Genomic DNA, 12,325 nt, shown 5'->3' with positions numbered 1-12,325 from the left:
AAACTTATATATTGCTCATTTTGCCTAGAGGCAACTCTAGCAATAGCAGTAGCACTTAGACTTATATACTGCCCACAATCTTTACAATGTCAGCCTATTGCCCCTAACAGTCTGTGTCCTCATTTTACTGACCGCAGAAGGATAGAAAGCTAAGTCAACCTTGAACCCCTCAGGATCAAACTCCAGACTGTGGGCAGAGTTAGCCTGCAACACTGCCTTCTAATCACTGTCCCACCAGGGCTCTTAGGTGGCTTACAATAAATAAAAACAGCAACATGAAACATTAAAGCATTAAAACAATAAATAGTGACACTGAAATTGGTTTAAAATTGACAAAATTGGGAAGGAAGGGAGTAAAATGAACATGAGGAGGAAGTGAAAGTCTTGTTTTAGTCCAAGGATATCGAACTCAATTTCATTGAGGGCCGCATTAGGGTTGGGTTTGACCTTGGAGGGGGGGGCAGAGTAGGTGTGGCCAGGGTGGGCATGGCCAGCTTGCCATCACTTGTGTTGGGAGATGCCTCTGGTGGCTTGAACACTCTGCCAGCAAAAATGAGCTCCTAAGGACCATTTTCAGCTGCAATGGCTCCTGCAACCCTCTGCCAGCAAAAACAGAGCTTGTGAGGGCCACCTGTAGCCCTTCCAACTCAATTTTCACAGGCAGAGGGACCGTGAGCTAGTGATTCACTGTTTCTAGGGTAACCCCAAGGGATAGATTGAAACAGGCCATGGGCTAGATCCAACCCACCAAACCTTGAGTTTGACACCCCTGTATTAGTCCATTAAGCCACCTCAAGAGTGATGCATCCCCATTAGGCCCCAGGCCAGTTAAGCAGAACAAGATCTTCAGGCTATTTTGGAAGGCCAAGAATGAAATTGACTTTAATGTAGAGAGTAGAAGATTATTCATTTTTACGTCTCCTTTCTTGAGAAGTAAGCTTCAACTGGAACCTTAAACTTTGGTTGTAGGTGTCCTGCTGTTTTAACAACTGCACCTGTTCATTTACAAAATTTTGAAGAATGACTCTAAATGCAAAGCAGACGTGAGGTTGGATTTACATAACATGCTAGCCCAGGGTAAAAGGGTATTGAATTGTTTGAATTTTGTCCCAAACAATTCAATACCCTTGATAGTAACTCATATATTATTTTATTGTCATGTATGAACTCGACTTTTGCAGTTAGTTGTAATGCTGTAGGATTCATTTTGGGGGTAATAACACATGAAATGAACACAAAATGATTTTTGGTTCATCACAGTTTAGCATTTAATATGTTCTACGAGCCCAGCCTAGAATTGATTTGATAAATAGAGTGACTGATTTGATCGATAGAGTGCCTGAAGAACTCTGGACTGAAATGCGTGACATTATTAAAGATGAAGCAAACACAAATACCCCAAAATGCAAAAAGCAAAAGGAATCAAAACAGCTGTTTTCTGATGCTCTGAAAATAATGAAGTAATGAGAAAGAAAAAGGTAACAGAGAAAAAGGGAAATGCAGCTAATTAAACATTAAATTCCAAAGATGAACAAAAGATAGGGAGTCATAGCTAAGCATGAAATTGAAATTAATTGACGATAATTTCAAATTTATTACAAGGACAAGAGAGTTTTTGATTCAGAGATAAGCAAGATAAAGAGCAAAGAAAGCAAAGATACTGTAGAACAAGATGCCCTGTATATAGAAGATTTTTTTTTAAGAAAAAGATCCTCAAATAAAGTATATTTACAAAGATGTTATTGTGATTGGGACCTACCCAGAGTTTGATATAAAATAGACAGAGATTTGTGAAGATGGCAGAACTTGCAGAAATAAATAAACAATATTTTTTTTTAATTTAAGAAAGGAATACTGTAAACCTATTTTTTTAAAATAAAAAGATTACAAGCCCTTTATGACTTTTTACTGAAAATGAATAAAAATGAACTAGTTTCCCCCTGGATTTACCAACTAATCAAGTTGAATATGAGAAGGAAGACATGTTAAGCAATTTGGAAGAGGAGAAACAGTTTTAAATATATTTATATTTGCTGTAAAGTAGATTGGAAGTTTTCTTTCTTTATCTTTGGAATCTATTGTTTCCAATGCCATGTTCTTTATTTTTCTTTCTTACTTACTCTATTTCCATATTGTTTTGCAATTTCTTTGTAAAAAAACACCATTATACAGGGGTGGGATTGAAAAATTTTAGGAAGCGGTTCTCTGCCTGGTTGCTGGGTGGGCGTTGCCATGATGAGCGTGGCCTACTCGGTCTCTTACATCATGCGAGAGGTGTGTGTTTTCACTCTCCCCAGGCTCCAGAGGCTTTTCTTGAGCTTCCGTGGGCTGAATTGTGGTTATAAGTCTGGAAGGCGAAAATGGCCTCCCCTGGGCTCTGAAGAAAATGGCCTCCCCCAGGCTCTGGAGAAAATGGCCTCCCCCAGGCTCTGGAGAAAATGGCCTCCCCCAGGCTCTGGAGACCCTCCAGAGGCCAGAAACAGGCCCATTTCCAGACTTCTGGACCTTTCAGGAGGCCTATTTTTTGCCTTCCCAGAAGATCCACGCAGACCCTGCACTTACCTGGCATCCAAAATGGGCCATGTGGAGACTCCTGGTAAGCGAGTCCTTGACTTTACCGGTCTGGCAAACCAGATGTAAAATTAACATCCGGTGATGATGTAATTTTTCAGTGAGTTTTTTTCTAGGTCTAGATGGCATCTCTGCATCGCAAAAAAAGCTCTCCTGTCCTCTTCGCTTCAATGCTGACCTTTATTATTCTTCAAGAGAAACTCCTCCTTGTAATGTCGTCCTGAACATGCGTGGAAGTGAAATTGCATGGTAGGATGCAGGTGTGTGCATGAATGAGCACTGGTAGTGACATTCAACTGGAATCTGCCCTTGCCATTATGCATCAAGATAAACGGAAAGTATAGACCAGTGATGGAGAACCTATGGCATGGGTGCCACAGGTGGCACGTGGAGCCTTTGCTCAGCCCCAACATGCATGTGTGTGCTGTCCAGCTGATTTTGGGCTTGCATAGAGGCTTTGGAGGGCGTTTTTTACTTCCAGAGATCCTCTCTGGGGAGGGCATTTTTATCCTCCCCCAGCTCCAGGGATGCTTTTGGAGCCTGGGGAGGGTGAAACACAAGCCTACTGGGCCCACCAGAAGTAGGGAAACAGGCTATTACTGGCCTCCAGAGGGCCTCTGGGGGAGCAGGGGAATCTGTTTTCGTGCTCCCCAGGCATTGAATTATGGGTGTGGGTACTCGTGGGTATGCATGATAGTACCCACCCACACTCTTTCGGCACCTGATGGAAAAAAGGTACACCATCACTGGTAATGACTGACACTTAGCTCAAAATTTTACAAGGTTAGTGAGAATGGCAAGGAAGTCAAGAGTTCCCTGCTGCTTAGGAGAAAGCCTATGAAAAAAATAATAATAATAACCAGAGACACTAACAGTCTTGTCAAAGCCATGCTGTTTTTCCCCCCTAGTAGGAGCATATGGTTATGAAGGGTGAACCAAAGAAAGGTTGAACAAAGGAAAATTGATGCATATTAAATGCAGCTCTGGAAGAAGTTGTTCAAAATAGCTTGGACGACAAGAAGCACAAATCATTAACTACTAGATGAAGTAAACCCAGAAAGCTCACTTATATCGAAGTTCTTATATGGAAGCTAAAGCTTAGCAAGGTACTTTAGACATTCAAAGTAAAGGCACAAGTCAGACCTGAAGAGCTTGCTGCTGGGAAAAATGGAAGGCAACTGGGAAACAGACCAATCAAAAATTAGGTGACTGCATTCAGGTAGTCCTCGACTTATGACCACAATTCAGCCCACATTTGTTGCTAACGAGACAGCTGTTAAGTGAGTTTTACAATCATTATGCAAGTGAGTTAAGTGAGTTTTATGAGCTTGGGAGAAACACACACACACACACACACACACATTGTATCTTTGTGACAGCTCAAGAGCCTACATCCCAAAATACAATTCACCATAAAAATAGAAGCCAACAACCAACTTCCCTTTCTGGACATCCTAATCTACGAAAAACTCAATGGCACCCTAAGATACACCATCTCCCAGAAAAAACACACACCAAACGCTATTTAAATGCACAATTCCACCCCACCCTATACAGATCAACTCTGTAACCAACACCCTCATCTCCAGAACCAAACGTCTAGCCAACAAAGAACAGTGGAAACTGAATTACACACTCTCACAAACATGGCTTAATTGCTGTAAGACGGTTGGTTCACTGCGTTGTGACATCTTGATTAGTTCTAAAAGTTCTAACAGATTTCAAAGAAACACAATTACTAACATAATCCTAAAGGAGACACCCCCCAAGAACCGAGACACAGAACAGGAGAACAGCATCACCCTCCTCCCTTACAACAAAGACACCATAGATAAAATCAGCAAAATTCTCTACAAAAATAATATCCAGACAGCCTTTGGCACTGACCAAAAAATAGCCAATATCTTAATAAACCCCAAAGACAAGATCCAACCAGAAAGGAGCCTATGAAATACCATCCAAAATTTGCCCAACCACATTGGACAAATTAATAGGAGAATAAACACATGCATCGCAGAACACAAGAACACAGTCAGAAAAGGGAAAAAAAGCTTCTTCCCTTTCCCAACACCTTAAAACAACAGGACATGATATTGATTTTGAAAGAACCAAATTAATCTCCGAAACTGAACACTTCAACAAGAGAATAATTATGGAAGAACAAACGAATCCCAGCCATGAAAACTGACACCGGACCCAGAACAGCCCTGAATTTCACCACCAATCATCCTCACCAGACCCAAACCCATACCCATCACACAGACAAAATACAACCACCACACAGAAACCAAATCATGGCGGCATCTCCAACTACTGCACCTCCCTCCAACACCTACACAAAGCAAACTGTTACATGCCATAAACACATAGCCAGACCACAAACTCAGAGCCAAACCAAAACCTGGGATGTTACACCACAGACATACATTATAAAACAGCCAACTAATCTGCAAACATCAACTCCATCAACTATTCAAGATGTTACACCATTAACTAATCAAGATGTCACCAACCATCTTACAGCAATTAAGCCAGCACTACACACACACACCAACATTTATAGAAATATGGCAGCTCTGACTATGCTTTGTTCGCCCTAGCACAAAGCCAAAAACACCAACCTGAAGATGACAAGTAATGTCACCAAGATACCATCAATCTTATACAGGAAAAGACCCAAATATGCCAATATGTATGTATATATAATCATGACCATGCTACTTAAGGATTAGATGAGCTGTACCTCATCAAATCTGGAAGCCTAATATTTAGGAAAGGTATCAGATAGCATTGTTTCAGTTATGGAAACTATGGATAATGGTTTTTCTTTTAAAGAAACCCACAATTTTCACTTACTCATCCTTCCTCAGTTTTAATCGATCATAAAGTTGTGATGGCACAGTGCTTAGAGTGCAGTAGTGCAAGCTGCTTCTGTTAACTGCTGGTTGTAGTTCACGAGTTCAAACCTCACCAGGCTCAAGGTTGACTCAGCCTTCCATCCTTCCGAGGTGAGTAAAATGAGGACCCAGATTGTTGGGAGCGATATACTGAATCTGTAAACAGCTTAGAGAGGGCTCATTTTTATAGCAATTTAAATTATTGCAATAAAGGCAAGCTCATTACTTTTTCCAACTCTGTAAACCATTTAGAGAGAGCTCATATTTATAGCAATTTAAATTATTATAATAGGGACGCGCTCATTACCTTTTCTGACAAGCACTTTTATAGCAATAGCACTTATATACCGCTTATCTTGCTATTGCTATAAAAAGCCTGTCAGAAAAGGTAATGAGCCCGCCCCTATTATAATAATTTAAATTATCCAAAATCTCCCACTTTTGCACAGGATATTAAAGGAATCTGACAATTGTTGCACAGACACAGCAATGTCGCATACTCACCCACATTTTAAACGTATATTCTGATCCATGCAACTGGTAAAGAAGCATTCAAATCCAGATTAAATAGAGGTCTTAAGGATATGAACACATTCCCGACAGAGAAAATTCGGATGCTTCCTTGGAAATATTTTCCATTATCACATATCTTATTTCCATATCTGAGAATTCTAGACTGACAAAATGCAAAGAGGAGGTTTTTGACTGTCCTTAAACTGCCTGACATGATTATTCATGCTTTGTACTTGTTTTCAGTGGATTTGTACTGTTTTCATCTCTTCCAGGATAAATGATGCAGGGGAACGCTTTGAACATTTAGAGCAGTGTTCCTCAACATTAGCAGTTTTAAGATGTGTGGGCTTGAACTCCCAGCATGCTGGCTGGGGAATTCTGGGAGCTGAAGTCCATACATCTTAGAGTTAAGAAGCACTATTTAGAAAATGTCTGAAAATATGTGAATAATATTTCTGTAATTTTTTTAAAATGGAGAACTAAAGTTTTGGCCTCCCAACTGAACACAAGAACATCCAGTGATTCGGCAAGACTTGAATATACAGTGATACCTTGTCTTACAAACTTAATTCCAGGACGAGGTTCTTAAGGTGAAAAGTTGTAAGACAAAACAATGTTTCCCATAGGAATCAATGGAAAAGCGATTAATGCGTGCAAGCCCAAAATTCACCCCTTTTGCCAGCCGAAGCGCCCATTTTTGCAAGGCTGGGATTCCCCTGAGGTTCCCCTCCATGGGAAACCCCACCTCCAGACTTCTGTGTTTTTGCAATGCTACAGGGTGAATCCCAGCAGGGGAATCCCAGCATCACAAAAATGAGCGCTTCGCTGGCAACGGAAGTCCAGAGGTGGGGTTTCCCAGCGAAGGGAGCATCAGTGAAATCACAGCATCGCAAAAACACCGAAGTCCTTGAAACCCCACCTCCGGACCTCTGTGTTTTTGCGATGCTGCGATTTCACTGAGGCTCCCCTCGCTGGGAGTCCATCACTAGATATGGTGGATCTCTTGCTTGAGCAGGGGGCTGAACTAGAAAACATCCAAGACCCCTTCCAACTCTGTTATTTTGTTAAATAATTAATAGTATGTTAAAGATTGACTCTCTTTAGGAGGGAGATGTGGGAATTCCTTTCCAAAATAGTGTGTGCAGAAGATGGGAAGAGGCAGTCTTATGTGTTCATTTCATTTCCTTTGTCAAGAAATCATTTGCTTGCAGTTTTCACTTTTTTACCTTCAAGAAATCAGACGACTAGGCTATGTTGCGTGATGATCTGATTCATTCCCATAACTTGCTCCTTTAAGATGCAATGGTGCAAGTGTGCACAAAGGCCTTTTTATTTTTTGATGTTAACGAAAGGAAAAGTAGAAGCAGAAGAAAAACAAAGAATAAATGCTTTCTCATTTGAGCACTGCTTGCAAAGTAAAATAATCTGGCCTGTATTCCCACCTCTACTGACAACTGTAAATTAATTTTTTAAAAAAACTTTCAGCGAAATCGAGAAAGAGTGGGAGAGAAATATCTCTTTCGCAAGTAGGAAGAATCTGGCCAGTCTTTTTTAAAAAAATGATAACTATTGAATTACAATTTTCAAAATGTTGTCATTGTGAATTTAAATATACCTTTCCCGTCTGAGCAGAGTTCAAGGAAATAATAATTTAAAAAGAAAGCCTCAGACCCCCAATACAGGGAAGTGCACTCAATAGTGGAAAGAAAGGTGAAGTATCTTCTTTGTAGTTCTGTCTATGCATTCAGATGCTTGGCAGCTGGCATTAAGGAGAAGCAGATGGGAGCCATTCACGAACAAAAGAAAAAGAATTTCCCTGTAGCAAACATGTTTGTTTTGAGAGTATTTTTGTTCAGATGGTTCGTCTAATGTTTCTCCTCTCTTCATGCATTGTTGTTGAGCAAATGATGCTACAAGTTCATCAACTTCTTTGCTACATTGTAGAGTGCCCAATAATAGCCCATAAATGGGACAAAAAGGCCATTGTCCCCGCTTTTACCTGTTAATTCAATTTATATTTCAATTTGATATGGAATTTCATTTGGTTATCCTAAGAGTACCAAAAAAGAGCAGCATTGTGTTCCCACCAAGTAGGTAATAAGCATGTGATCCAAAGCTAACAGTGGACATTTTCCCAACAACTCCATCATGTAGATTAGCTGATAATAAGACAGACTATTACCCAAACTTTATTTATGTACAGGAAGTTATGCAACTCTCTGCAATGCCCATAACAATCCTGTTGATCCCCTTAAATCAATGTTTCTCAAACTTGGCAATTTTAAGATGTATGGACTTCAATTCCCAGAATTCTCCAATTAGCATTCTCCCAGAATTCTGGGAGCTAAAATACAAACAGAAGATAATAATAATAATTAATAATAATAATAATAATAATAATAATAATAATTTATTGGATTTGTATGCCGCCCCTCTCCGCAGACTCGGGGCGGCTAACAACAATAATAAACACAACATGTACAATCCAATAATAAAAACAACTAAAAACCCCTATTATAAAAACAAACATACACACAAACATACCATGCATAACTTGTAATGGCCTAGGGGGAAGAGCTATCTCAACTCCCCCATGCCTGGCAGTATAAATGAGTCTTGAGTAGTTTACGAAAGACAGGGAGGGTGGGGGCAGTTCTAATCTCCGGGGGGGAGTTGGTTCCAGAGGGCCGGGGCCTCCACAGAGAAGGCTCTTCCCCTGGGGCCCACCAAACAACATTGTTTAGTCGACGGGACCCGGAGAAGGCCAACTCTGTTGGACCTTATCAGTCGCTGGGATTCATGCTAGGCTTAAGATAAAGAAGGATGTTGATAGACTTGAACATCTGCTCCGAGTCCTCGGAGAGCGGCGACATAAAAATCTAATAAATAATAATAATAATAATAATAATAATAATAATAATAATAATAATAATAATAGCAGCTTTAGATTATTGTAAGTACTCAGGCCTGTAATGTTGTATTTTCAAAAATACAATTGTCCCAAAATTTCATTGCATAGAGAAAATTTGTGTCAACCTACCAAATACAGTAGTACCTCTACTTAGCAACGCCTCTACTTAAGAACTTTTCTAGATAAGAACCGGGTGTTCAAGATTTTTTTGCCTCTTCTTAAGAACCATTTTCTGCTTAAGAACCCGAGCCTGGAAAAATTTCCCAGGAAATTTGGGAGCGGCACGAAGGCCCGGCCAGTTTCCTGCCATTCCCCCTAGGTTTCTCTCGCTGGCGCAGTGTATGGGAGGCAGTCTTGTGCCGGGTTTATGGGAGGCGCGTACTCCTTCTTGCAGCCTTAAAATTTTGGATTTTTTTGATTCATCTCATCTTTTTTCTCTGTCCTCCTCCTCTTCCTCCTCCTCCCACACAAATTCCAAGCTTTTATTTCTTTTCTAATGGGTTTGCACGCATTATTTACTTTTATATTGATTCCTATGGGAAAAAATTGCTTCTACTTACAAACTTTTCTACTTAATAATGGAACGAATTAAGTTCTTAAGTAGAGGTACAGTATCTTGTCAATTCTTTTTGAAATAGCTTCAATTGCAACACAGGCCATTTTTTATTTGAGCAGAGACTTGTATGAGTCCTGAGAACATTTTTTTTTTTGGGGGGGGAGGGAGGGTGTTGTTACTGTTGTTGCTAAGCAGGTGCAGATTCAAGAGACAAAGTAGAGTGCTCAAGAGAAAATGAATGCAATTGCAACTCTATAGATCTCAAAACAATACTGCCTTGGCAACAGATAGCACATGTGCCAGTGATATTTAATTAAAATTCCCAGTTTCTTAAGAAATAAATTGTTTATTTCTTTACATCAAGCCCAATAATGAACAGAGAAGACAAAGCAGCAAATGTGGTTGCACCCACAAAATCATAGATTATGAAAAACAGGCTATGCAATTTGAGGAACATCAGAAAACAAGCAAAGCTATACCTAGATCGGGGTGTCAAATTGGCCGCCCAAGGGCTGGATGCATAATGCGCAGGCCATGTCTAGCCCAGCTCCGTGAAGGGGGGAAAAACATTGCAATACATCACATAATGGCAACGTGATGCCGCAAGTTTGTCGCCCGTGACCTAGATAAAATCAAATAAAATTAATAGGGAAAAATCTGAGGTTTAAATTATGCTTATTATTATCAGTGTGAGCCACAGCAGAACTCAGCTATATATTTAGAAAGTGATTCGGACAGTGTAGTGGTTATTTATTTATTTATTTGTTTGTTTGTTTGTTTGTTTGTTTATTTACTTATTTACTTACTTACTTACTTACCTACCTACCTACCTACCTACCTACCTACCTACCTACCTACTTACTTACTTACTTACTTACTTACTTACTTATTAGATTTGTATGCCGTCCCTCTCCGTAGACTCAGGGCGGCTCACAACATATAATAAAACAATTTACAACAAATCCAATAAATTAAAAAAATTTAAAAAAAACCCATTATTAAACCAGACATACACACAGACATACCATATATAAATTGTATAGGCCCGGGGGAGGGGGGAATGCCTCAATTCCCCCATGCCTGACGGCAGAGGTGAATTTTAAGGAGTTTACGGAAGGCAAGGAGGGTGGAGGCAGTTCTAATTTCCGGGGGGAGCTGGTTCCAGAGAGTTGGGGCCGCCACAGAGAAGGCTCTTCCCCTGGGACCCGCCAGACGACATTGTTTAGTCGACGGGACCCAGAGAAGGCCAACTCTGTGGGACCTAATCGTGCGGCAGAAGGCGGTCCCCGGAGATATTCTGGTCCAATGCCATGAAGGGCATGGTGGGTATGGAGAAGAACTTGTATTTTAAATATTGCTCCATTTAAAAAAAAAGCAAATAAAATGAAAAGCCTAGAATTAGCTAGCAAGGCAATTCAGCCCCACAAAAAACATAAGAGTACAGAGATTTACACCTAATCCTTTCATGGACACCCAATATTTTAAAGCAGTGGTTTTTTTGAAACATGGCAACTTGTGTGGACTTCAAAATTCCCAGCCAGTATGACTTAACTTTTTAAAAACAAGGTAAGGTAAAGTAAAGTAAGGTGAGATGAATCCAGTACTTTGAATTGCAAGAATTTGTGTTAACAATATTAAGCGAGGAAAAAGAACAAGTGCAGCTTGACATACTTCCTGATGATAAATTCCATAAATTCCAGATGCAAAATTAATATGTGATTCATACTTTCAATAGTTTGATGTGTGTACAGTGGGTGTTATGTGTGCTTTTGAAACAAGAAAGGCTTTAGATCCGATTTTTGCAAATATAAATATAGCATTGCAAATGTAATGATATAAGGAGCTAAGTAACTCCTTACCTGCTCATGCTGCAAGGGAAGGCATTTGAAAAGAAAGAAATATGACCTGTCACTTGAGCTGAAGATGATTAGCAGACCTTGAACTTGAAAGTAGAAATAGTGTTGGTAGCATGGCTTGCTTCTAAGTTTCCTCATTATCTGATGAGAACAGAAAATGTTAGCAGCACTGTATTAATGTAGCTTTGTCCGATGCAATAATTCTTAAATAAACAGGTCCTTTGCTCTTGACAATTTTTGCCTTTTGCCAAGTTAGACAAATATCTGTGTATACACGTTTTAGAGATTAATTATTGCCATCAGGTTGGTGTCAAATGTTAGTGACCAGATAGATTTTTTTCCCATGCATATTTTTACAAAACGGGCCTCAAAAACAAAACTGCTAAATAAATTGCTGAATCATAATGAAGGAAAGGCAATTGTATATTTATTTATTTTTATTTAGTTTTATTTATCTAATTTATTGGCCACCCATCTTATTCTGGACAGTTTACAATACAGTATTAAAAAGTAAAACTATATCAATGGAATTGTGCTGATAGATTAAAGGGATATTTAGCTCAGTTTAAGAGTGTTTTCTTTTAAGTGACTGCATTAGAGAATGTAGTAACAGATTGCACTCTGGGTAATGTAGTCCATGAAATGTGACCTCATCTGTATGCTCTTATTGGACATTGAGCTTTACCTAGGCTGCTGGGTAATTTATTTATTTATTTTTATTTATTTATTTATTTTGTCCAATACACAATATATATTGAAGAGGATAGACATGAAGTATTATATATAAAGAAAAGATATAAAAGTAGAGGAGAAGATATATGAAAGGAAGAAAAGATATATGATATATGAGATAAGGAGAGACAATTGGACAGGGGACGAAAGGCAGGCTAGTGCACTTATGGACGCCCCTTACTGACCTCTTAGGAATCTGGAGAGGTCAATCGTGGATAGTCTAAGGGAGAAATGTTGGGGGTTAGGGGTTGACACTACTGAGTCCGGTAATGAGTTCCACACTTCAACA

This window comes from Erythrolamprus reginae, chromosome 5 (genome assembly GCF_031021105.1).
Source record: "Erythrolamprus reginae isolate rEryReg1 chromosome 5, rEryReg1.hap1, whole genome shotgun sequence".
NCBI classification, from domain to species: domain Eukaryota; kingdom Metazoa; phylum Chordata; class Lepidosauria; order Squamata; family Dipsadidae; genus Erythrolamprus; species Erythrolamprus reginae.
This window is presented reverse-complemented; position numbering follows the sequence as displayed.